Source organism: Monodelphis domestica, chromosome 5 (genome assembly GCF_027887165.1).
Source record: "Monodelphis domestica isolate mMonDom1 chromosome 5, mMonDom1.pri, whole genome shotgun sequence".
In the NCBI taxonomy this organism is placed as follows: Eukaryota; Metazoa; Chordata; class Mammalia; order Didelphimorphia; family Didelphidae; genus Monodelphis; species Monodelphis domestica.
In genome coordinates this window covers 44,499,698-44,522,678 of record NC_077231.1, presented here as the reverse complement: position 1 = coordinate 44,522,678, position 22,981 = coordinate 44,499,698, and the positions used below count along the sequence as shown (strand labels likewise).

The window sequence follows — 22,981 nt, the reverse complement described above, 5'->3', positions numbered from 1 at the left end:
TCTTGCCTTCTTAAATATCATATTCCAAGCTTTACAGTCCTTTAGGGTGGAAACTGCCAGATCCTTTGTAATCTTGACTGGGGCTCCTTGATATTTGAATTGTCTCTTTCTGGCTTGCTGTATTTTCTCCTTTATCTGGAAGCTCTTGAATTTGGCTATAACATTCCTTGGGGTTGTCTTTTGGGGATTTAATGAAGGGGGTGATCTATGGATTTTTTCAATGTCTATTTTGCCCTCTTGTTCAAAAATATCAGGATAGTTTTCTTGGATAATTTCTTTTTTTAAAATGGTTTAATTTTATTTATTTATTTATTTTTATTAAGAATTTTTTTCCCATGGTTCCATGATTCATGATTCCCCTCCTGTGGAAAGGAAACTAGTACTGAGCAACCATTTGGAATGTTGGAAGCAGTCAAGAGTGGCAGTTGGAGGGAGCAAAGAGACTTCTGGGAGATAGAGCTTTGGAGGGGGTCTTTTGCCCTCAAAAAGAGATTCATGAGACCCAGGAGCAAAGGACCTGAGCTTGGGACCCCTAATCTGTGGTGCCAGAGCCTTGCCTCCATTTTCCCCTTGCCTTGGAAGACAGAAAGATCCCTGACATCTCTGGATCATTGATTAAAGAAGCAAAGAGAACAACAACTGTTGCTGAGGGGTGCTTTACCCCTGAACTCCCATCCTATACATTTTCCTTACCAAGAAGGACACTAGTGACCTGTTTAGAGTAGGATAGAGAAGTGAGGAGAGAGGAAGGAGGAAAAGAAACACTGAAGCCTGAGCCAGTATGTGTGGCTGAAGAAAGAAGTGACAAACTGCTAACTTAATCTTGTAAGCTTCCCTGATCCCTCTGACCTAATTCCTCCCCTGTAACCCAAATAAATAAACCATCCCTTTTCTAAAGAAAATCACAGTTGGATCTAAATTGCTATAGAAGTTAAGGTAGAGAGTTAGAAAGAGAAAAGAGTGTGTTGGGATAGGCTGACTATTTAGCCTTGACTGAGTAAAGCCAAGAGCAAATAGGGACAGTCATCCTGCCTGACATGACTGTGTGTCCAGAGGAGGCTTTTGGGAATAAAGGCACCAGTCAAGTCCTGAGAACAAGTCAACACCATAATCCCAGAAAAGCCTACTTACTGGGACAAGGCCCCCATTTTTAAAAATTATAACACTCCCCTTGCTCTTTTGTCCCCCCCCCCCCAAAGTTGAGAAAGAGTTCCACTGGGTTATGCATGCATCATTGTTCAATGTTCAAAATCTATTTCCATGTTATTCATATTTGCAGTAGAGTGATCTTTTAATACCAAAACCCTAATCATATTCCCATCAAACTATGTGATCCATCATGTGTTTTTATTTTGTATTTCTTTTTCCACAGTTCTTTCTCTGGATTTGGATAGCATTCTTTCTCCCAAGTTCCTCTGGATTGTCTTGGCTCATTGCTTTTCTGATAGTAGAAAAGTCCATTATACTTGATTGCATCACAGTGTATCCATCTCTATGTACTATGTTCTCTTGTTCTGCTCCTTTTACTCTGTGACAATTCCTGAAGGTCTTTACAGTTCATATAGAATTCCTCCAGTTCATTATTCCTTTCAGTGCAATAGTGTAGCAAATTAAAATTAGTTTCTCTGCTAGAAGTATTATATTTTTAGAGGTTTATTAAAGATTAAAAATTAAAGAAAATACAAAATAAGAAAGCACATGTCTAGGCCCAGAGAGCCTATTCACAACCACTCACATCTTGCCTGCTAGGTAGAGAGCTGTGTGTGCTAAGAAGCGGAAATAGGAAGAGAGCCCCAGTAGGCTTTACAGCCAGTTTAAATAGACATTTTTGATCTCGCCCAGGTGGGAATTTCAGTGAGATTAGAGGGCATCCTGGGAACTAGAGTAAGGACTTCTGGGGATTGAAGTCTGGGGTTCAAATCTCCATTTTTACAATAGTCATCACAATTAGATATCACAGTTTGTTCAATCATTCCCCAATTGCTGGACACCCGCTCATTTTCCAATTTTTTTTTGCCACTACAAAGAGCACAGATATAAATATTTTTATACAAGTCTTTTTCCTTATTATCTCTTTGGGATACAAACCCAACAGTGGTATTGCTGGGTCAAAGGGAAGGCAATCTTTTAAAGTCCTTTGTGCATAATTCCAAATTGCCTTCCAGAATGGTTGGACCAATTCACCACTCTACCAGTAGTGTATTAGTGTCCCAATTTTGCCACATCCCCTCCAACATTCATGACTTTCCTTTGCTGTCATATTGGCCAATCAGCTAGGTACAAGGTGGTACTTCAGAGTTTTAAAATTTGCATTTCTCTAATCAAGAGGGATTTAGAACACCTTTTCAAGTGGTTATTGAGAATTTTGATTTAATCATGTGAAAATTGCCTATTCATGTCCCTTGACCATTTGTTGATTGGGGAATGATAATTTCTTGTAATATGATGTCAAGGCTTTTTTGTTGTTGTTGTTGCTCTAGGCTTTCAGATTGAACAATAATTCTCAAATTGTCTCTCCTGGGTCTTTTTTCCATGTTAATTGTCTTTTCAATGAAATATGTCTTGTTTTCTTCTATTTTTTCATTCTTTTGGTTTTCTTTGTTAATTATTGTTGTCTTGTGAGATAATTAGCTTCTACTTGCCCAATTTTAGTTTTTAAAGACCGATTTTAAGCTATGAACTTTTGATTTTCCTTTTTTGGTTTGGTCTATCCTGCTTTTCATAGTTTCCATCAGGTCAATTCTGGACTCAGATTTGCTTTTCTCTAAATGCTTTGTAATGATTGGTTGGCAGGAGACTCCAGCAAGTGATCATGAGGGTTATTCATTATGATCAGGTGGGATTTATACCGGGAATGAAAGGATGCTTCAATATTAGGAAAACCATTCACATAATTGACCATATAAACAAGCAAATCAACAAAAATCACATGATTATCTCAATAGATGCAAAAAAAGTCTTTGACAAAATACAATACTTATTCCTATTGAAAATACTAGAAAGTATAGGAATAGACAGGCCTTTCCTAAAAATAATAAACGGTATATATCTAAAGCCATCAGCAAACATCATCTGCAATGGGGATAAATTAGAAGCATTCTCAATAAGATCAGGAGTGAAACAAGGATGCCCATTATCACCTCTATTTATTTAACAATGTATTAGAAAAACTAGCAGTAGCAATTAGAGAAGAAAAAGAAATTGAAGGTATTAAAATGAATAATAAGGAGTTCAAGCTATCACTCTTTGCAGATGATATGATGGTCTACTTAAAGAATCTTGGAGAATCAACTAAAAAGCTAGTGGAAATAATCAACAACTTTAGCAAAGTTACAGGATACAAACAAACCCACATAAATCATCAGCATTTCTATATATTTCTACATATTTCCAACATATTTAGGCAGCAAGAGTTAGAAAGAGAAATTCCATTTAAAATCACCATAGACAATATAAAATACTTAGGAATCTACTCTGCTGAGACAAACACAGGAACTATATGAACACAACTACAAAACACTTTATTAAAACTAGATTTAAACAATTGGAAAAACATCGATTGCTCATGGGTAGGATGAGCTAACATAATAAAAATGACAATCCTACCCAAATTAATTTACTTGTTTAGTGCCATATCCATTGAACTACCAAAAAACTTTTTTACTGAATTAGAAAAAAAACATAACAAAGTTCATTGGGAAGAACAAAAGATCAAAGATATCCAGGGAAATAATGAAAAAAAAATGCAAAGGAAGGTGGCCTTGCAGTCCCAGATCTCAAACTATACTATAAAGCAGTAGTCATCAAAACAATATGGTACTACTGGCTAAGAGACAGAAAAGAGGATCAGTGGAATAGACTTGGGGTAAGTGACCTCAGCAAGACAGCCTATGATAAGCCCAAAGATCCCAGCTTTTGGGACAAAAATCCACTATTTGATAAAAAAAAACTGCTGGGAAAATTGGAAGATAGTATGGGAGAGATTAGGTTTGGATCAACATCTCACACCCAACACCAAGATAAACTCAGAATGGGTGAATGACTTGAATATAAAGAAGGAAACTATAAGTAAATCAGGTGAACACAAAATAGTATATATGTCAGTTCTTTGGGAAAGGAAAGATTTTAAAACCAAACAAGAGCTAGAAAAAAATCACAAAATGTAAAATAAATAATTTTGATTACATCAAATTAAAAAGTTTTTGTACAAACAAAACCAATGCAACCAAAATTAGAAGGGAAGCAACAAATTGGGAAACAATCTTCATAACAAAAATCTCTGACAAAGGTCTAATTACTCAAATTTATAAAGAGCTAAATCAATTGTACAAAAAAATCAAGCCATTCTCCAATTGATAAATGGGCAAGGCACATGAATAGGCACTTTTCAGATTAAGAAATCAAAACTATTAATAAGCACATGAAAAAGTGTTCTAAATCTCTTATAATCAGAGAAATATAAATCAAAAACAACTCTGAAGTATCACCTCACATCTAGCAGATTGGCTAACATGACAGGAAAGGAAAGTAATAGTGTTGGAGGGGATGTAACAAAATTGGGACATTAATGTATTGCTGGTAGAGTTGTGAATTGATCCAACCATTCTGGAGGGCAATTTGGAACTATACCGAAAGGGTGCTAAAAGGCTGTCTGCCCTTTGATCCAGCCATAGCACTGCTGGGTCTGTACCCCAAGGAGATAATAAGGAAAAAGAGTTGTACAAGAATATTCATAGCTGCGCTCTTTGTGGTGGCCAAAAATTGGAAAATGAGGGGATGCCCTTCAATTGGGGAATGGCTGAACAAATTGTGGTAAATGTTGGTGATGGAATACTATTGTGCTCAAAGGGAATGATGAACTGGAGGAATTCCATGGAGACTGGAACAACCTCTAGGAATTGATGCAGAGTGACAGGAGCAGAACCAAGAGAACATTGTACACAGAGACTGATACACTGTGGTACAATCAAATGTAATGTATTTCTCCACTAGCAGCAATGCATTGATCCAGGACAATTTGGAGGGATTTATGAGAAAGAACACTATCCACATCCAGAGAAAGAACTGTGGGAATAGAAACAGAAGAAAAACAACTGTTTGATCACATGGGTTGATGGGAATATGATTGTGGATATAGACTCTAAATGATCATCCTAGTGCAATTATTATCAATAATATGGAAAGGGGTCTTGTTCAGTGACACATGTAAAACCCAGTGGAATTATGTGTTGGATATGGGAGGGGGTTGGGGGAAAGGGAGGGCAAAATGCTGATTCTGTAAAAAAAAAAATAAATTTGTCTTGTGAAAAAAAAATAAAAAATCTGTCTTAGAATCAACACTATGTATTAGTTACAAGATAGAAGAATTAGGTAAGGGCTGGGTAAATGGGGTTAAGTGACTGTAGTAGGGTGACACAGTTAGGAAGTGTCTGACGCCATATTTGAATCCAGGACCTCCTGTCTTTAAGCCTGGCTCTCAATCCACTGAGCCACCTCACTGCTCCCAAGTCTATAATTTTTAAACTAAGAGCTTAGGTTTCAAGGCCCCTTTTCATTTTGATAATATTGGTTAAGTGAGAAAGAGAAGAGCTTCACTTTATTTTATGGAATCCTGATAATTATTGTCCTCAAAGGATTCTGTAAAGCCATATATGGTTGGAGACTTCACATTTCCATTATCAGAAACTAATTTTCTGTTTCAATTATGCATGAAAAAACAGTGAACTTTCCAAGTGAATATACAAATTTGAGGACTTGTTGAACATTCAGGATTGAATGATTGATGAAATTCCATAGTAAAAGAGGCTTTAGGATATTTGTACCACTGTCCAGTAGCTTTGGGATTTAATGTTGGAAAGAGTAGACAGAAATTTCCTTTGCATTGACAAATTCTTTTCTATAGAATTTGAGATTCAGAAGGGACTTCAGGCCAAGGAATCCAGCCTTCCTCCTAATGCTGTTAAATCTTCTTTGAAAGATCCTTGGAAGTTGATCATCCAACTTCTTAAATGGACCAGTGACTAGGAGGGAAACTGCCCCATTATTGGATGCTTGTCTTTGATAGAAAAGCCTTTCTTCTATTGAACAGCAAGTTAGAATCAGTGGGTTAAGTGGATAGAACTCTATATACTGGGTCAGGAAGACCACTGGCATTTATGAGCTGTGTGTCCTTATCTGTAAAAAAGGATGATAATATCCCCCATTTCTCAGTGTTGTCATCATTTAAATCAACCTGTACTTTTTAAGCCAGGCACTGTACTAAGCACAAGAAGATACAAAGAAAGACAAAAACATCTCCTGCTCTTAATATGCATTTGGTTTGTCATTGTTCTTCATACACAGAGAACCAAAATGACATGACTGTATTGGATCAACATACAGTGTGTCTGATCAGACCGATATGAGCTTGGGAGGCTCTACCACACGTTGGGCACAAATAGTCCTATGAACATTTGGGATAGAGATGTCTCTGGATCTGTGGATCTCACATTGCTTTTGAGCCATTGCAATTTCTTCTGCTTTGCTCATGGAGCATAGCTCCTTCTCTGATGGGAGTACACTCTGCTGGATGATCTGTGCCAGTGTTTCCCCTGTCTCACAACCAATACCAAAGTTCTGTCTGTACTTCTGGCTGTACAAGGAGTTTCCTTAACTAGAAGTTCCCTATACCCATGAACTCACAGGTCTAGCTCCTATCCCTACTACCCAAATTGGTGTTTCCTGGAGAGTGTCCTTTTGTCTCTTCTTTGGACCTCATGAGTGCTTGCCTTGTGTGAGTTCTCTGTAAAATAGTCTTAGGTAAATGTATATTTGACATTCAGACAACATCGAGGACCCATTGGAGTTCCACTCTCTGGCAGTAGAGTTGGAATACTTGGGATCTCCACCCCAAATGTTCATAAGGACTATTTGTGGCCAGTCTGGGATAATAGCCTTCCCAGCTCATAGAGGGCTGAAAAGCTACAGTCAGACACGCTGTACCTTGACCCAATATAGTAATGTCATTTTGATTCTCAGATCATGGAAGGGCTTTAGCATCTGATCAGATGATCTTCAGAATTCTAAGGATCCATGATTCGGAGATAATCTGAGGGAAGGCATCTTTTTTAGGAGTTGAGTAATACTTGCAAGATTGAAGATTGTGATGATATTTGAAGGAAATTTTCTGATATGAAGAGGCAGAGATTAGGAGGGAGGAGAATTCTAGGAATGAAGGGAAAACATTGAAAAGGCACAGGGTGGAGAGAGCGATCTGTGCCAGTGCCGGTAGTGTTGGACAGCACCTGAAGGTGAGTAAGGTGTTAGGAGACAAGAAAGGGAAGGATGGGCTGCTTATGAAGGACTTTAAAGCCTCAATAGAAATTTGGTATTTAATTTCAAAGGTAATTGGGAGTAATTGGAGTTTATTAAATGGTGTATATGTGTGTGTGTGTGTGTGTGTGTGTGTGTGTGTGTGTGTGTGTATGAGACCTGCTCAGAACTGCACTTTGAAGAAGATGAATTTGACAACAGAGGTTGTTGTGAGGGTCAAGTGAGATTATGTATTCATCTCTATACAAATCTATTATTATTATTATTATTAATTTCACTGGAATTCCTAGTCATTGACAAAGGTTCTTTGCTCTGAAGTATGTCTACTCACACTTCCCATTGATGATAGACCTTCTAATCATTTGCAGATTGCTATCTGGGGCAGCTAGATGGTTCAGTGGATTGAGAGCCACATCTGGAGACAGGAGGTCCTGGGTTCAAATTTAGCCGCAGACCCTTCCTATTTGTGTGACCCTGAACAAGTCACTTATTACCATTTGACTTGCCCTTGCCTTTCTGTCTTAGAATTGTTATTAAACAGAAAGTATGGGTTTAAAAATAAAAAGCAAAATATATTTGGGTTCTACATCAGTTTTTAATTTTTAATTTAAATTTAATTAAATAATATCAGTTCCATCCCCTCCTCATCTCCCTCAAATTTAGACAATTGAATGTAAATTGCAATATCTTTTTTGGATTACAGATAATTTTATGTCTAATGACTTCAGCTAAATTCTCTGGATTTTTTTTTTCTTAAAGAACCTCCTAATAATCTATCTCATGTTGGCAAAAATTATATATATATGGGGTAACTGAAGAGCAACTAATTATGTTCATTGACTATTTCAGAACATAAAACCATAGAAGCACAAAGGGGACTAGAGATCCAATATTGTCTAATCCAACTTCTCCTTCTCCTCACCCCTTACTTCTCAGATGAAGAAACTGAGTCTCAGAGAGAAAAGTAGAACTCTGATCCGTTCTTTGTGGGTTCAATTAAATGAAAGAAGGAAGTGTTTGTGGGTCTTGAGGTAGAGTAATGCTGACTTCCAGCTCTTTCCCCCAAATCCTCCTCATATTACAAGTCATTGTCGAGAACACTAAACCACCATGGTGAACCAGGGGAATCCCATAGGCAACTATTGCCTTCAATCATGCTTTCATTGGGTCACTGGAGAGGAGTTTTCTGGGACATCCTGGGGAGTAAATGGAGGAAAATAGGCCTATATGTAAGTAAATGATCCAGAGTGTTCTCCAGAGCTGATATTTTATTTCCTCAGAAGAATAACTAGAAATTCTTGATCTCTCCCTCCCTCCCTCTCTCTCTGTCTCTCTCCCTCTCTCTCTCCCCCCCTGTTTCTCTCTCTGTCTCTGTCTATCTCTCTGTCTGTCTGTCTGTCTCTGTCTCTCTCCCTCTCCCCCCTGTCTCTCTCTGTCCCTCTCTCTCTCTCCCTCCCTCCCCCCTCTCTCTGTCTGTCTCTCTGTCCCCCCTCTCTCCCCCCTCTGTCTCTCTGTCCCCATCTCTCTCTCTGTCTCTCTGTCTGTCCATCTGTCTCTCCTTCTCTCTCCCCCTCTGCCTCTCTCTGCCCCCGCTCTGTCTCTCTCTCTGTCTGTCTCTCTCTGTCCCTGTCTGTCTGTCTCTCTTCCTCTCTCTCTGTCTCTCTCTGTCTCTCTCTCTCCCTCTCTCTTTCCCCCCTCTCTGTCTCTCTGTCTGTCTGTCTCTCTCCCTCTCCCCCTCTGTTTCTCTGTGTCTCTGTCTCTCTCTGTCTCTCTCCCTCTCTGTCTCTCTCTGTCCCCCCTCTCTTTCTCTCTCTCTCTGTCCCTGTCTGTCCCTGTCTCTCTCTCCCTCCCTCTCTCTCCCCCTCTCTTTCTCTCTCTCTGTCTCTCTGTCTCTTTCTCTCTCTGTCTCTTTGTCTCTGTCTCTGTCTCTCTCTGTCCGTCTCTCTGTCTGTCTCTCTCCCTCTCCCCCCTCTGTCTCTCTGTCCCTCTGTCTCTGTCTCTCCCTCTCTCTTTGTCCCTCTCTCTCTCCCTCCCTCCCCCCTCTCTGTCTGTCTGTCTCTCTCTTCCCCTCTCTGTCTCTCTCTCTGCCCCCTCTGTCTGTCTGTCTGTCTGTCTGTCTGTCTCTCTCCCTCTCCCCCCTCTGTCTCTGTCTCTCCCCATCTCTCTCTCTTTGTCTGTCTCTTTCTCTGTCTCTCTCTCCCTCTCCCCCTCTATCTCTCTGTGTCTCTGTCTCTCTTATCTCTGTCTCTCTCTCCCCCTCTCTCTCTCTTCCTCTCTGTCTCTCTCTGTCCCCCCTCTGTCTCTTTCTCTCTCTCTGTCTCTTTCTCTATCTCTCTTTCTGTCCCTCTGCCTGTCTTTCCCCCCTCTCTGTCTCTGTCTCTGTCTCTCTTTCTCTTTCTCTCTCTTTTTCTCTGTCTCTCTCTCTGTCCCTCTGTCTCTGTCTCTCTCTGTCCCTCTCTATCTCTGTCTCTCTCTGTCCCTCTCTATCTCTGTCTCTCCTTCTCTGTCTCTATCTCTCTCTGTCCCTCCTCTGTCTCTTTCTCTCTCTCTGTCTCTTTCTCTGTCCCTTTGTCTGTCTCTCTGTCTCTCTCCCCCCTGTCTCTCTCTGCCTCTCTTTTTCTCTGTCTCTCTCTCTGTCCCTCTGTCTCTGACTCTCTCTCTTTCCCTCTCTATCGGTGTCTCTCTGCCTCTCTGTCTGTCTGTCTGTCTGTCTGTCTGTCTGTCTCTGTCTCTCTCCCCCCTCTCTGTTTCTCTGTCTGTCTGTCTCCCTCTCTCTCTCTCTGTCCCTCTCTCTCTTTCTTTCTCTTTCTCTCTCTCTTTCTCTGTCCGTTTGTCTGCCTCTTTCCCTTTCCCCTCTGTCTCTCTCCCTCTTTCTCTCTGTCTCTCCCCCTCTCTGCCTCTTTCTCTGTCTCTCTCCCTCTGTCTCTTTCTCTCTCGCTGTCTCTCTGTCTCTCTCCCTCCCTCCCTCTCTCTTTTTCCCTCTCTCCCCTCACACACACATACACTCAGAAGAGGTCAGAATGGACCTCTTTTACCTTTTGTTAATAGCAAATACTTCAGAGTAATAATTGTTATTTTTATATCACAAGAAGTTGAGCATTGTAGGATGTCCAACCTCACATGCTCAAAGTCTTCTCTATGCTCTGAAAGACTGCTTGGTCTTTCCAACATTAGTCTGTAAAGCATCAGATGACTCCTGTTTAAATACAAATTTGCTATTTAGGAGAGTATCTATGTGAAGAACTGATATGTACTGGGCTCCTACAAACAGCTGCTGCAGCACAGGTGCTATTGGGAAAAGCTGTTACCTCTCGACATATCCAATTTCTGTTCTCTCTCCCAGTTTCTTCTCAGCTGAAGCTGGTGTGCCTCCCAAGGGAGGCTTTGAGCCCTGGGGAAGTCACAGCCCTGCCTCTGCTTCTCACACTTTCATTTTGGGTAGGACAGAGTTAGTCACTTAGGATGAGCAAGCGTTGTTGGGTTGTGGGTGATCTATATTGCTGATCTCATTAAATTACCTTTCCTTCCAAACCCAGTGCTCTTCCAACCTTCCCTACATCCAATATCATCATTAGTCACTGGGGTTCCCAGCCTGGGTGCCCTCTCTGACTCCTCACTTTCCCTGCCATTTACCAAATCTCACCATTTCTACCTCTATCCTTCTAGTTCTTTCAATCTATCCCTTTCACTTTATTCATAGAGCCACCACCCCAGTTCAGGACCTTCTCACTTCTCTATTGGAGTATTTCAATAACTTCCTAATTGGTCTTGACCACAAGTCTTTCTCTTCTCAAATCTATCCTCCACCTAACTGCTAAAGTGATTTTCCTAAACTAGAGTCAGTCAATAAACATTTATTAAGCACCTATTGTGGGGGCAACTGGGTAGCTCAGTGGATTGAGCCCCAGGCATGGAGATGGGAGATCCTTGGTTTAAATCTGATTTCAGACACATTCTAGCCGTATGACTCTGGCCAAGTCACTTAGCCCCCATTGCCTAGCCTTTACTATCCTTCTGCCTTGGAAACTGTGCACAGTATCCATTACAAGACAGAAGATAAAGGGTTTCTAAAAAACTCAACACCTATTATATACCAGGCACTGTGCTAAGTACTGGGGATTACAAAGAAAGGCAAAGAATAGTCTCTGCACTCAAGGAGCTCACAGGCTAATGCAGGAAACAACACGCAAATGGATATGGTCAAATAAGACAGAGAAAGGATAAATTGGGGATTATCATAGAGGGAAGGCACTAGCACCAAGAGATATTGGGAAGGCTTCTTGCAGAAAATGAGATTTTAGCTGGGACGTGAAGAAAGTCAAGAGGCAGAGATGAAGAGGGAGAGCATTTCAGGAATGGAAGACAGCCAGCGTATCATCATTACCTTTCTCAGTAAGTTGCAGGGTTTCTCTTAGGGTCAAATATGATTTCATCTGTAGCTCAATCTTATCCTATTTTGGGGTAAATTCTATAATGTACATAATTATTATTTGTAGTAGTAATATATAGTTTACAAGTAAAAACACTTTTTTATTGAAATGGGTAAATATTCAAGAAAATTAGGAAATCACTTTTCTATATGATCTTTGAGGCAAGGGTCCATGTCCTTGATTTAAAAAAAAAATTGGTAACCATCTTTCTTTTTGTTTTCTTTTTTTAAACCCATACTTTTTGTCTTAGAGAAGGTACTAAGTGTTGGTTCCTAGGCAGAAGAGTGGTAAGAACTAGACAACTGGGGTTAAGTGACTTGCCCAGAGTCTCATGGTGATCACATTTGAACCCAGCACCTGTCTTCAGGTGTGGCTCTCTATTCACTGAGGCACCTAGCTGTCCCTAGATAACCATATTTCAATAAAATTGGTTTCCTTTGTTAACCCTATGGATTTAATTTTATGTATTAAAATGATTCTGAGGAGTTTATAGACTTGACCCAATTGTCAAAGGAACCATGATACAAGAAAGTTAAGAATCTTTGTTCTAAGATGCCTTCTGGTTCTAATGTTCAGGGAACTAGTAGTTGTTCTCTCCTTGGCATAGATTGGTTTATTCCATTAGTTACCTGGCAGGACCTTGAAGGGTTGGCGTACATGACAGGTGAGTCTTGATGGGAGGATGGTGGCTGAGGAAGACTAGGATGTGGGGATCTCATGGAGGGGATAAGTGACTACAGAGTGGGGCTGTGGACAGTCAGTAGAACTCACAACATCATAGTTTTATAGGATTATAGACCTAGGGCTAGAATGGATCTTAGAAGTCAGTGAGTCCAAGAGTTTTATTTTCAAGGACCAGGATATTAGGTGATTTGCCTAAGGTCATAAATTAATGCCATTGCTAGGAACTGAATTCTGGTTCTATGACTCCACATTTCCTGCTCTATTCTCTGTATTACTAGAGTGGTGGTGGTGGTTAAACCTATAAAGAGGAGAAGGTGATATAATCTCACTCTGAAAGGTGAGTTGGCTTTTAAAATGCCCTCTATACTCTCCTGTCTCTTAGGAAAAGAGAGCTGACAAATCATATCAGGAGTATTTAGAATTATAGCTGATAATTTGGTTGAAACTGGGATTGACATTGGGGAATGAGATATAACCAACCAATTTGGGGGCAGCTAATCTGGTCGGTTAATCAAAGGACCTTCTGCACTCTTTTCCAGCTTGGCCCCTGGATAAGGAGGGGCCACCTCTCTTTTCTATTCTTCTGATGTCCTCATTTGGACATCAATATATCTCATTCTTGCATTTAGTTTCTGTAAAATTAAAAAAACATATCATCTTTCCCCCCCCCTTTTTTTTACTGTGAAATTAGTAATCAACAAACATAAGCATTTCAATATCCAATCCAGTACCCAGAGCTGAGAGAGGGGAAAAGGTGCCATATTGAATGATGGAATTAGCATCCCCAAAGACCCCCAAATATTTAGAATACTAGGCTACATTGAATAAAACAGAATTTAATTGAGAAAAATGTATAACATTCTACTTGGATTCAAACTATTCTTTGTAAGCATAAGATTGGGCATGTATAGCTTGGTAATAGTTTTTGGAAATTTTAGTGTACTGCAAACTCATTGTGGGTCAAAAGTGTAATATGGCAGCTACAAAAAACTGACAATTATTGACTATTTTGACAGGCGTAGAGGCTAAGTCTAGGGAGGAGAAAATCCAGTTGTGCCTCCCCTGATTAGATTGTATCTGGGATATTACCTTCAATTCTGGGCATCTTCTTTTAGGAAGGATAATGACATTTGACAGGTGAGGAAACTGAGGCAAACAGAGGTAAGTGACTTGTCCAGGATCACATAGAAAATAAGTGTGGTTATCTTGGAGACTTGCTTTGCTGATAATAGTTTAGTCCTTCACAGTTGATCATCAGATAATATTGCTGTTATTGTACACATTATTCTCTTGGTTCTGCTCAATTCACTTTGTATCAGTTCATAGAAGTATTTCTAGTTTTTTTCTGAATTTATTCTGTTTGTCATTTCTTATGGCACCATAGTATTCCATTACTATCAAAGAGCACAACTTGTTCATACATTCTGCAAGTGATGGACAGCTCTTCAGTTTCCAATTTTCTTTGCCACTACAAAAAGAGCTGCTAAGAATATTTTGGTACAGATAGGTCTTTCCCTCTTATCTCAGAACTCTTTGGAATATAGAAACAGTAGTGGTAATTTTGTGAGGCTTCTGATTTTTAGAATACAACTGCTTTAGAATCATAAAATCACAAGCTGTTAGAACTGTAAGGGACTTTCAAGGTTGTCTAGTCCAGACCTTCCATTTTACAGATGAGAAAACTGAGATTCTTAGAGATGAAATAATGCTCCAGTTTCTACAACTTGTTAGTCACAGAGCTGGGATAAAAACTTTTCTTTTGAGTCTCTGCCATTCTTGGTCACTATTCTGCGAAGCTTCTCTCTTTATAAGATAGTTGTAGTAGGTTGAATATAAACATATAACAAAGACTGGTTCTGACTTTGTCCAGAGTATGAAGTCATTGCTGACTTTTTCTGTGCCTTACACTACAACTCCAAGATTGGAGATGCATCAAGACTTACCTGATATATGTACGATGTGGTCCAAAGTTGGTTACAAGAGAGTCCTGGGGGTGGATGCCAAATGACTAGGGGGTTGTAGAGGAAATGAATGGGTGGATAGAGAGTAGAGGGGGTGGGTACTGATTGCACCTTCAATGAATATGGCAAGGAAAGAAGCAAAGAGCCTGGATGTTTGCATGTAAGGGTTGTGGCACTGAGATTTTTTTTAAGATAAGAGAGTCTTTTGAAGACTGAGAGGAAGGAACTTACAAAGGATGAAGCTGCTAAATGGGGAGGTTAGTTGAAGGAGTTAGATCTTAGAGAAAGTTGTAAGCCATGATTCATTTCAGAGAAGAAGAAAAAAATCAACCTTTCAGAGAATGCTTTTTCATAGCAATAGCTATTCTGTTATCCAGTAGTCATTTCTACTTTTTTAAACCTTTACCTTCCATCTTAGATTTAATACTGTGTGTTGATTCCAAGGCAGAAAAGTGGTAAGGGCTAAACAATGGGTGTTAAGTGACTTGTCCAGGGTCACCCAGCTAGGAAGTGTCTGAGGCCAGATTTGGACCCAGGACTTCCAGTCTGTAGGGCTGGTTCTCAGTCCACTGAGCCAACTTAAACTAGTTATCCGTATTTTAATGTTAAAAATATTAGGGTCAATGTTAGGGTCAAGAATTTCTTCATGGTGGGACCTATTATTTCAGAGGGCAACTAAGTGGCCAGTGGATAGAGTATCAGGTCTGGAGTCAAAAAGACTCATCTTCCTGATTTCAAATTTGGCTTCAGATACTTGCTAGCTATGTGACCCTGGGCAAGTCCCTTAATCCTGTTTGATTCAGTTTCCTCATATATAAAATGAGTTGGAGAAGGAAATGATAAACCTCTTCAAGAAAATGCCAAATGACATTGCTAAGAGTTGGACTCTACTGAAACGATGATTCTCCTTGTTTTAAGGGACTTAAGAGTTCATTTGGTCCAACTCACAAATGAACAAGGATTATTGCTATGACTTAACTGAAAAATGGCCACTTCTCAAGGCAGCCAATTCCATTTTTGAATGGCCCTACCCATTTCCTTACATCAAGCCTAAATATGATTGTCTTCAACGGCCACCCAAGGTTCATTCAGTTCAGCCCTCTTGGGATCAATAAGAACAATTCCAAATTCCCTTCCATATAGCAGCCTTTCTTATAATCAAAGCCAGCCATTTTGTTCCCTTTGGCTCTGATGTTCCCTTTGTTCTCCTTGTCTCTGATTAAAAATCCTTAATTCCTTCTCTGATCCTCATATGGAATGATCTTGAGGTCCTTTACTTGTCCTAATCATCCTTCTCTCAATGCTCTCCAACTGATCAATATTCTTCCTAAAATGTGATGCTCTAAACTTTAAATATAAATACTTTAGTTGCCATCTGTCCTTGAAAAATTATTTGGGACTATGACCTCTCTTGTACAGACTCTTAATTTTTTTCAAAATCATATTAACCTTTCTTGGCTGCCAAACTGGATTTATATAGAGCTTGTGGTCCATTTAAATCCCCACATCTTTTTTTTTTTTAAGAAGATGTTACTCACCACAGCTCCTTCAATCTTGTGAAATTTACTTTTTGAACTTAAGTTTAAGACCTTGTACTTCTTCTAATTATATTTTAGTGTATTAGACTTGGTCCAATTTTTAAGCATGTTAAGATTTTTGTCAATCTTGATTCTGTCATGTTGGGACTTAATGGTCTCTCCTACTTTTGTGTCATCTTCAAATTTGATTAACATGTCATTCACGCCTTTATCCAAGATACCGATACAATTGTTAACCAGAGTAGGGACAAGGACAGATCCTTATATCTTCCATTTCAAATCACCCTCCAGATTGACAGTTAATGGCTACTTTTGGACTCTGGTCATTCAATGGGATCTTAATCTATATAATTTTGCTATCTTCTTGCTCTTTTCTCTTACTGTCCTTTCCACAAAAATATTATTACTTTTGTCAAGTGCTTTACTAAAAGCAAGTTCCATTATGGGTCTAGAAATACTTTTTTTCGTTTTATTATGACAATTTAAAAATAAAACTCTTCCCCTCCCCAGCAATTCATGATTCAGACTTTTCCATTGATTTAGAATGTCTCAATTGCTTACTTAATGATGTGTTATGTTGTAAGTGTCCTGGTAATTATCCTAATACAGAAATGTCTTTAAAAATAATTGAGAATAATTGTTATTCTGAACTGAACTGATGCTAACAAATAAGTACACATACACAAGAAAAATGGCAAAAGAGGACTGTATATGAACCCATGAATCTCCATTATGAATAGATTTTAAAAATGAAATTCTATTACATATTTATATAATAGAAAATATGTACATAGTGCCTTAAAGTTTGTAAAATACCTTTTGCATTTATGAGCTTACATGAGATGTAGTTAATATAGTCAGAGTGCTCTGCAAATTCTAACTTGCTCTATTCTATGAATGTCATGGCATATATGATTGTGCCATACTATGATGGAAGATGGTGACCCCTGGATGGACTTCTATGATCTGGTGCAGAGCGAAAAGAACTGTAGAGTATTCCATCCAGTCATTTCAGCATTGTAAAGACAACCAACTTTGAAGATGTAAGCATTTTTCACTTCTAGGGGATGTTGATGATTCCTTCTCTCATGATGCCCAGGGTTAGGAGTAGAGTCTCCAACCATGGGAGTTTTAATTTGTTATCTTGTTGAAGTTGTCAGGAAAGCAAGTTATAGGAACGTGAGAGTCAGATTCTATGCCAGATTTCTTAGCCAGCATGGCATCATGCTGTTACTTAGGTTCTCTACCCACAGTAGCCAAGAGTCAGACTCATCTGGCAGCAAGGCTACCTCTGGAGATGGACTTGGTTGGACAGATACACTATAGGAACTGAGCAAAGGTGAGCTTACTCTCTTCAAAGAACTAAGGTAGAGTAGGGGAGAATATCCTGTCAAGGAATTTTTGGATAAACTTCATTCTTTGTTCTTGCTATATTTTTGTAGCATTGTTAAAACTCTCCAGTGTTAAATACTTCTGTGGAACTGGGGAGCTAGTCACTTGCCCCTCTAACAAACGGGAACACAACTGGTGGGAACTCCCTTCAATGGCAGTAGAGGAGAAACACTTCTCAAACTCTTAGACTATCCTAAAATCTTTAGGGAAGAAGTAACAGGTCTAGCTCTGGGAGAGAGGGCTAGAGTGTAAGCATTGCATATATGGTATTCAGCTGTTTCCTAATTGATGGATATCTCCTCAGTTTCCATTTCTTTGCTACACCAAAAAGTGCTTCAGAGAGGAGAAGTGTATTTCAGGCACAGGGGACTGCCAAAGCACAAAATCATGGCTATAGGAATCATATAATGAGATGTCATTTTAAAAGTACTTAATAAATGCCTGGCACATTGTAAACACTATATTGTTAAAAATAATTATTCAAATTCAAATTAATTATTATTATAGTATATTATTATTACTGGGGTTGTTACTATTATTATAGTATAAGAAGTACATCCATATAAAGATTTCTTATTTACACATGCCTGATGCTGTTAACAGAAAGCTAGATTGTGCTAATGATCACACCATTTCCATGAGGGTTACAAATGGCAGTCTTCCATTTGCAGGGGAGGAAAAAAATCTGGAACCATATTATCAATGCAACTGTCAAATTTTGTTCACATAAGGTACGGGAAGTAGCATGACCTTGTGGAGAGATTGGCCTGGATTCACATCCTTTCCTTCATACTTACTCTCTGTATGACTACTGGCCAGTCACTTAAGTCTCTGAAAGTTAGATAATTCTCCAAGACTAAAAGTTATAGTAAGTGGGTCTAGAGAGGAAATTCTCTTCCTGAGTTGTTGCAATGTTTTAGAAATGGTAGAGACTGATTTTCCAATTTGATATTTAGAAGGAAATTTTAATAAATGTAGAGGATAAAAAAGCAAAACAAAACATCCCTCTGTGGATGAGTTTCTTTCATCTTTATGGATGATTTTCAAGTAAGATTCTGAATCAAGACTCCAGAGGTCAGAAGATAAAGCCTTCAGGAAGAAGAGAAAGGTGGCTGTGGTTGACAAGTCTGTCCTTTGTGGGCATATGTATCACAAAAGGAGGAAGTAGGGCAGGAAGTTGCCCTGGGGCAGTTGGGGTAGATCTAGGCAAAATTGTAAAGTAGCTGACATTTATCTTTAGAGCCCTAACTCTTTATTCTTTTCCCTTTGTTCTGGAGTGTGCTGCAGCTAATTCTAACTTGCTTGTGAGAATCCATTACTAAATTTTCAGTGTGAGTGTTTACAACTCAGAAATTGTTACAAACCAGGGCTTGATTTATTGATTTATCTAGATTTAAGAAAGTATTGATAATGCAGATTAAACTTTAAAATGTGTGCCCATATTTTTTTCTCCCAGAGAACCTGATTGTTAAACATTTACAGCACTTCTGTTTCACTCTGTAAACATAGCTTGAGCTCATCAGGAAGACAATAGAAGGCTCAGGGAATGGAATTATTACCAAGCTGGAGGTCTGGTGACCTCAGGTTGTTATTATTTTTATTAATAGTAGTATTATTATTAACAATAATAGCATTATTACTATTAATAGTGGCATTATTACTATAAGTAATAGTAGTATTACTATTAATAATAGTAATATTGGTGGTAGTAATAGTAGTTATTACTATTACTACTACTATAACTACTGAAAGATTCATAAAGTACTTTACATTCATTATCTCATTTGAGCCTCGTAACACCCCAACCTTTGCCCTAGGATAGGGACATCTAGGTGGGGCAGTGGATCTCTTCCTGGGCTTGGAATCAGGAAGACTCATTTTTGAGTTCAAATCTGACCTCAGACCCTTCTTGGCAAAGATAATGGACTGATTGGCCATTTCCTTCTAAAGCCCATTTTACAGATGAGGAAACTGAGGCAAACGGTTAAGCGGATTTTGCCAAGGTCACATGGTGATGCAGAGAACCATTAACTAACTCCAATGGAGCTTGGGAAACATTTAATTCAGATAAAGCTTGAAATCGATATTTCCATTCATGCTTATCCAACCTGTGACTCATTTGTGTTTCTTGTAAGTTCTTCACTGGGTACAATGGGAGCCTCCCCTGTTTTCTCTTAACAGCCTCATTGTTTGAATATGAGACCATTGCATGGATTCACTTTTGGTCCTTGCTATCCTCTACCAATAATCCAGCACAGTCAGACAGACAAAAACCCTGTAGTTTGTGCCATACTCCACCAGGAGAAGATGGACGCATGCCATTGGACCAATAATACTTTTGTCAGTACATCATTTACATGGGATGGGAGGCAAGGAGCAGAAGGTGGGTACGAGCGGGTGCAGCACATGGCAAAAGTTGATGATCATTGAGGAATCTGTCATTGTCAGCTCACCAGTCTTGTTTGATCAAAGGGAACAATACTTCTTTTATCAGATGAGATAAAGGGTAGAGGTGGCCTTTGGGACTGACAAAAATCTCTAAGAGGCAGAAGAGAGATGGCCAAGGAGATAACTTGCTTTAAGCTGTCCCTGCATTATCTACCAAGGCATTCTGTAGCAAAAAATGGCAAATACAAGACAAAATGGACTTGGATATTCCTAGTCTTGGCACATCCCTTTTACTTCTTCAGATTTCTCTTTTAACACTTGGACTTGGAAATTTCCAGATAAGGAAAACAAAAATGGCAAGCCCAGGACTACCCACATGTTTGAATGAAGTTGGATACCTATATATACATATATGTATACTTATATATACACATAAATATATGTGTGTGTATGTATGTATTTCCTTTCAGTAGAGGTGCTGGCTCACCTTGACCTTTCAGTCTTTTCCATGTAAAACCAATGGTTCTCACAAATCTATTACCATAGATAACACAACTGACTAGACTTGAGGGAATAGCATGTGGTTTTGGAATAGCATGTGGGAAGCGTACAGATGAGTATAGATATCAAAGCTATATATTTTTATATCTATTATGTATATATAATATAAAAATATATATTTGATTTCTTGAGTTTGTTCTTATTTTAAAAAAACAAATTAATTTGTTTGTTACATTAAGGTTCCCAGGTATCTCCTTTCCTTTCTCCTCTCCCCACACTAGAGAAAGAATTATTTGACAAAAAATGTATATATGAAACTATATTTGACTAATAATATGGAAATAGATCTTGATCAATGGCACATGTAAAACCTAATGGAATTGCTCGTTGGCTACGGGAGGGGGGTGGGAATAGGGGAGGGAAAGAACATGAATCTTGTAACCATGGGAAAATATTCTAAATTAATTAATTAAATAAATAAACTTAAAAAAACTATATTTGTACATATAAAACATTTCTATTTATTAGTAATTTCTCTGAGAGTAGACAGACATACCTAAATTATTCTTCAAACAGTATTTTTGTTGCTGTATATAATGTCCTCTTGGTTCTGCTCATTTCATTCTTTACAATTTCATGTAGGTATTTTCATGTTTTATTAAAATTAACCTACTTATCATTTCTTTATGGTAAAGTAATATTCCATCACAACCAGAGTTATAAAACTATGTGTAGACCTTTTCCCCCAGCAATACCATTATTAACTTTGTTTCCTAAGGTGATCAGGGAAAAAAGAAAAGAATTGACATGCTTTAAAGTATTGATAGCAGCTCTCCTTGTGGTGGCAAAGAATTTGAAATTGAGGGGATACTCATCAACTGGGGGAATGGCTAATCAAAGTGATATGATTGGTCTTAATAGTAGAAAGAAATAGGAGACACCTGAGTTCAAATCCTATTTCTTACATTTACCAAGTGCATAAACATGTGCAATTCTCCGAAACCCTAGCTTCTTCATCTGTAAAATGGGGATAATACTTATAATACTTTCTTAGTGGTCATTGTAAGGATTGATTGAGATAATGTTGAGTAAGATGATTTGTAAATCTGAAATTTCTCAATATGTCAACTATCATTATTTTGTTTATGAAGGGCCAAACTGTCAAGTACCCACAGAAAATAATTGGATTCATTGTGAAATGTCTTTTTTTTAATGTGCCCTGCTAAATGTCCCCTGTTCCAAATCAATAATGAAAATGTCAAATGAAACTGGACCAATACTCCACATCAGAAGCCCTTTGTTCCCCATTTATGTATTGTGTTCATCCTCTCTCCAGTCATTTCTTTTTAAAAAAGAGAGTACTTGTTAACCCCAATGAAAATCTAAGGAGTATAAATTTCAGATAATGTAATAAAGTGAAGAAAATCACATGGGAACAGGGGAGGGGATGCTTTAAAATGCAATGTCTAGTCCATAGACAGGGTGAATCTCATAAACTATATGAGTGAATGAATAAACAAAAGAATGAGCAAAGAAATGAATGAAGGTAAAATGCAATGCCATGTGCTTATGATGTGTTAAGTACGTTTTTAGTATTGAAGATAGAAATAAAAAAGTAAGAGAGTTCCTGTTTCCAAGGAGCCAACACCCTAATTGAGAATTCAGAATTCAGTTGTAGGATTGATAGAAAGATCTAAAAATCTTAAGAGGTTAGATGTGTAATTGATGGAAAGGTCCAAGGGTCCTTAGGAAGCATTAGTAGGTCACAAGGTAATGCCCAGGGGTCTGAGGTAATGCCCAGGGGTCTGAGGATCAAAGCTCCAAGGTAGATAGTAAGACCCAGAGGACTTTAGGATACAGTCAGTGTCAGGGTAGATGGAAAGGGCTGGTAGTCCTTCATCTCATGAGAAAAATCACAGTTGGTGATTCTTTTCTCATCCAAAGAGTGTGAAATCTAGAATCACTCTGGGGTACAGAGGGTCTTAAAGAGCTTCTTCATATTCTTCCCCTGGGATGGTAGGAGGGGGCTTGAATATTGAATGGGGGATTCAGGGCTTCCTCCTCTAGGGATGGGTATAATTAATGCAAGGGATGGGGAAGGAGTTAATGATGGCCAGATTGGTGGTGGTAGTGGGGAGGAGATATTGGTGGACAGTTTTGGGGAGAAGGGCATCCCATAGCAGACTCAGATATGTTTGGAGTGGTCTTGAGTTATTGGATCTAGGGGAAGAATGGAGGAAAGAATCTCAGTCATCTTTACTTCATTGTCCCTTCCTTTTCCCCATTTCTAAGCCTTCTACATGTCTAAAGACAGTAAGGCTGGCTTCTTCTCCCCCTTCACCTTCCTACATAAATGCAGTGGACTCTTTCTTGGTAGTACCAGAAAGTGGAGTGCCAGATATACATTCATTAAGTAGATGTCTCCCACTCATCTGTACACTTTTTACTAGATAGAGGTTGCATTGTTTTCCTACTTTAGGTAAGTTTTGAATCATACGCCCATTCTCACACACGCTTATTTTTTATTACACAGCTTAAATGAAGTGTACCATTACATGTCATCTTTAACATGTATTAATTTGTTGTGGTCTCTTATTCAATAACCCTTCCAAAGTGTGAAAAGTGGTAGTCAAATTTGAAATTTACCTTGAATGCTGTTTGGGATTCAGGAGGCTCTGAAAAGTGGTCAAAATAAGCACAATAACTTATTTACTATATAAATTCTTTGTCAATGAAAATATCTCTAAATCTGCAGTTTTAAACTAGCATTTAAAAA

The 22,981-nt window shown here is 38.7% G+C and overlaps 1 protein-coding gene across 2 annotated transcripts in view; it reads left to right on the top strand.

Annotated features, from left to right (window-relative positions):
* The first annotated feature begins 404 nt into the window (after window positions 1-404).
* IL22 (interleukin 22) overlaps window positions 405-22,981 on the top strand; it is a 29,686-nt gene continuing 7,109 nt past the window's right edge. The window contains exon 1 of one of the 2 annotated variants that reach the window (XM_056798441.1): window positions 405-825. The gene's annotated coding sequence lies outside the window, so the exon portion shown is untranslated. Of the gene's footprint in view, window positions 826-7,197; window positions 7,290-22,981 lie in introns of those variants that run through there. The other variant, XM_056798442.1, reaches the window with a different exon arrangement.